At 39.7% G+C, this 4,674-nt stretch overlaps 1 long non-coding RNA gene across 1 annotated transcript in view; it reads left to right on the top strand.

The window, feature by feature from the left end:
• LOC110389917 overlaps positions 1-4,154 on the top strand; it is a 50,501-nt gene extending 46,347 nt beyond the window's left edge. Inside the window, exon 4 of the long non-coding RNA XR_002433445.1 lies at positions 2,180-4,154. This is a non-coding gene — a long non-coding RNA (uncharacterized LOC110389917). The remainder of the gene's footprint in view (positions 1-2,179) is intronic.

The raw sequence follows: 4,674 nt of genomic DNA, 5'->3' as shown, positions 1-4,674 counted from the left end.
GAAAAAGAAAAAGAAAAAGAAAAAGAAAAAGAAAAAGAAAAAGAAAAAGAAAAAGAAAAAGAAAAAGAAAAAGAAAAAGAAAAAGAAAAAGAAAGTGAAAAAGAAAGTGGAAGTGTGGCAGATGGTGAAGTTATTAAAGCAGGTGGGAAAACAAAGAGTGAGGAGCAGTAGATTTGCCAGCTAACAAGTTTCATTGACAGGATATGAGGTGACATGGAGATGACAACAAATCAGTGGGAAATCAGCAAAGGGAGAATAAAATCACAGAATTGAGGAATCACAGAATCATAGAATGTCCTTGTCCAACCTCTCCTTGAACGCCACCAGGGACAGGGCATCCACAGCTTTTCTGGGCAGCTGTGCCAGGGCCTCATCACTCTATGAGTAAATAATTTCCTACTAATGTTATTATGCCCTCCTTTAGTTTAAAACCATTCTCCTGGTCTTATCCCTAAATACAGAGGCTTGCTTCCAGCACTGGCAATTCATCTCAGCAACATCTTACTTGGCGCAACCCTCCATGAATTAAGGACATATAGGGGGACATAGAAGGGACCAATATCCAAGTCAGAGCCTCTGTAGATGACTGTGGGGGTATCTGCAGAAAATATAATAGTACCTATATACATTTTGTCATCCCTTTCTCAGGTACAATCTCTGACTTGCAATGGCTTACCACACACTCTTTTGAGAATTTATTTTATCTCAGCAGAGAGGATCTAGACCTGTCTGTGATTACTGCTGCTAACACAGTGTGATTAGAAACAACGGAAATGCAAATAAAATTATCATTTGAGATTTAATGCTTGAGCAAAATTGTCCTTAGCTGTGTGCCCCCCATTTCACTAGCCTTTCCAACACAAAATTTTGGCAGGAAGGATGCCTAGCCTCATGGCCTGGCATCCTCCATGTTCTCATCTCCACAACAACCTCCCTGCCATAGCTCTATTTCAGCAGTTGGAAGTAATGAATCTCGATTTATTCACAACCATGGTAATAAGGGTCCATGGTGATCTGTGCACATCTCACCTTAAGTGTGGAATTAGCTCGGGCAGAAGTGAGTAGTGTGTTTTTTAACACAGGGAATGCCTATTTATATGTATGACCAATATACTGTTTGCTCATAGGAACATCAAAATATTGCACAGGTATAACAAATATTATATTGTATTGTATTGTATTTTTGCAAGGGAGGAAGGGAAATGATACACGAGGCGTAAGTATGGCAAGCCTTCTTCATGAACAACCCCAAAGACAAGTTTCTGGGTGTAAAAATCACTTCTTCCTCATCACTTATCTGCTTAGCTTTAGCCACTGAGAGGATTTTTAACTCCCAGGAGTAAAAATCATTAATTTTCACTGAGTAACACAGAGTGCTGAGCATGGAATGGAGGGGGAGGTTGCACAGATCACTTTGAGGCTGAGGCCAGTAGAATGAACCTAGGTATCCATCTGCACAGAAACTATGCCTTACTCCCCTTACTCCCCTTACTCCCTCTGAGACATAGTCCCAGCTCCTACAAAATCAAAGGTGATCTGTTTCCTGCACTTTTATGCCTGTTTTTCTGTCGCTCTTGAGGCACACTGTCCTCCTATGTAGCCAACAAGAGGAAGAAAACTAACTCTGCAACCATTTTGTGGCCTTTGTCTAGCAGAAAACCCTTCTGGAGCTTCAGTGCCTTTCCCTGCTTGTGATCCACTTTGGGCACACCAATACTCCTCCAAACATTTTGATTTTCTTAATACAGGGAGGAAAAGTGAGGATCTCCATTTTTGCACTTTCTCAAGTTATTTTAACTAAGACACATTCCCATCTCATGAGCTCTACAGAGGCCACTTGAGCTATCCCTGTTGTGAGCTCTGTTTTTTGTTGGCTGGATAACAGTGTGGTGGTGAACGTGTCACAATGAGAGCAAGTCCACCCTTTACTCAGAATAAAAATGAAGGTGGAAATTCATACAAAATCTCTTGATGCCAACCAGGGGGTCCTCAGGAAAATCTACAAATAGCAAGAGACTTGTGGTGGACTCATAAGAATTATAGCTGCTGCTCCAAAACCTGCAAAATTTGTCAGAATTGAGTCAGACTCCTCTCCCCTTTAAAGTTCCTGTAATCTGATCAGCTTCCAGAAAATGTGATATTTTAAAAATAACACTTTCTTCATACCATTTTCCCCTAGTAAAGTGGCCCGTATGAATGAAAGACCCTCAGAAGAGAGACAAGAGAGTTTCCTGTCTTCTAAATGCTGATAGCCTGGTACATCATCTCTGCAGCACTTTGTCTCCCTTTCCCTTGTGAATGATGCCCCATCCCAGCCATCAGATGTCTGACACTTTTCACTCACAGATGAAAGAAAAGTTGAAATAAGAAGCTTCATGCCAGATCATTTTTACTGTCTGAAAAATATATGAATGGCCCTTAAAAAAAAAGTAAGATAGTAATATATCTACAACACATATTTTTACTTATTGTAAAAATGACCTTTTTTTGAAGTGTTTTTTTTTTTTTCCAGGTAGTTATTCCTAATACAACTTCTGTAAGTGCAATCTTGTGATAATATAAACATCATATAAAGTTAAAAATGAAATGCATGACCTCATAGGAACAATGTGTTTAGTATCTTTCAGTTAAGTTTTGAGAAATGCAGTGTTATTTAGAAAATATTCCTCAAAAGTCACTGCCAATTTTCAGTTATCAATGGTTTACTTCTTTTTGATGAAAATGGAATGTTTCGACATACAATGTAAGAAAACTATTAAAAATATCCTGTCTCACCCACTCTTGAGAAACTTAAAGACTTTACTTGCCAGACTTTTAGAGCAGTAGTTTCGGATTATAAGGGACAGAAGCTTTGCTGGTGAATCTTTTTCTAATTAAATGGGTAACTTGGGCATCAAGTCTATATAAAACCTAGATATGACCAGCTGTAATGTTCTTGTGCTTGTTCCTGCATTAGGGAACCAAACCTGCAATTAATAAAAAATATTTTCAGTTACATTTGGAGAACTTTGAAAGGTATTTGTAACACTTCAGCTACAAACTGTGCTGTGATTCTCTCTGATTTCTGTTTGTTGCATTTCAATGAAATTTACTTGGGATATCTTGTGAATTAACTATTTTATAATATTAGGTTCCATACTGCTGCAGGGAGTTTCTAGCTTTTCTTATGGAAGTGAGGACTCACTTCTGTTAGTAGTTTTGTTATTTTAAGGCAAACTCAGAACTGCAAAAGTTGTTTCACAGACTTTAATTGAAAACATGGCATTCCAGGAATTTAACTAAATTAGGACGCTTATGTATCTCTTTGAAGAGTGAATATGAAGCCCACTCTGATTGTACACAGAGTTCCTGCACAGACCTCAGACCCTTATAGGAGAAAGAGCAAACTTGTGAAATACAGCCTGGAATCTTTCTTTTCTCTGGAAGTCTCTTCTGTGTGTTTTATATACTGTTCTCCACCTTCCACTCTTAATCTTTTCTACAGAGAATAAGAATTCAATGGTGCTCAAACACACTTTGCAAACTCCCATTGTTAAAATAGTTCCCAAATTAGACATTGTAATGAATGCACTCCCTCAACTAATAGTGCTGTTGAAGTACTGTCGTTTTCACCTCCTGAACTCTGACACATGGTTATTATATTTAGCTTAATTTTTGATGGGTGCAAAGCACCCAACACACCTACAGACAGTGTTGAAATCTGTAACGCTCAGACTTTGAAAATCCTGACAGGGCTCTGAGTCCTTTCTTCATCTCTTATTTTTTTTCCTCATTTTATGGTCATGGAAATTGCACTTATTAGTTCTTTGTATTTAATAAATTAAAGCAGCATTTTTATTGAACTTGTTCTATAATAATTGTTGCTGAAAAGTGTGTGATTACACACACCAGAGCTGGAGATCTTCAGTCATCCAATAGAGCTGTAATTTCTAGCAAGAAGAGTTTCAAGCACTGGGAAAGGATATTTATTTTTCCTCCACTGTCCTTCCATCAAAGGGATATTGACTGATAAACATCAGACAGACAATTTCTGTTTTCTAAGATTTTCTTAAAAGTAAGAAAAGTAAGCCTTTGACATAGTCCCTCACCATATCCTTCTCTCTAAATTGGAGAGGTATGGATTTGAAGGATGGACTGTTCAATGGATTAAGAACTGGTTGGCTGGTCACAGCCAAAGTCTTGTGATAAATGGTTCTATGTCAGGATGGAGGCTGGTCACAAGTGGTGTCCCACGAGACTCAGTCCTGGGACTGGTGCTCTTCAACATCTTTATCAGTGACATAGACGATGGAATCGAGTGCACCCTCAGCAAGTTTGCAGATGACAACAAGCTGAGAGGTGCAGTCAATACAGTAGGGGGAAGGGAAGCCATCCAGAGGGACCTGGACAGGCTGGAGAAGTGGGCCCACGAGAACCTAATGAGGTTCAACAAGGCCAAATGCAGGGTGCTGCACTTGGGCCAGGGCAATCCCAGGTATTTATATAGACTGGGGGAAGAACTCCTAGAGAGCAGCCCTGTGGAGAAGGACTTGGGGGTCCTGGTGGATGAGAAGCTGGACATGAGCCAGCAGTGTCTGCTGGCAGCCCAGAAGGCCAACAATGTTCTGGGCTGCATTAAAAGAGGAGTGGCCAGCAGGGAGAGGGAGGGGATTGTCCTCTACTCAGCTCTTGTGA

Source organism: Numida meleagris, chromosome Z, assembly GCF_002078875.1.
Source record: "Numida meleagris isolate 19003 breed g44 Domestic line chromosome Z, NumMel1.0, whole genome shotgun sequence".
Lineage (NCBI taxonomy): Eukaryota > Metazoa > Chordata > Aves > Galliformes > Numididae > Numida > Numida meleagris.
This window is presented reverse-complemented; position numbering and strand designations above follow the sequence as displayed.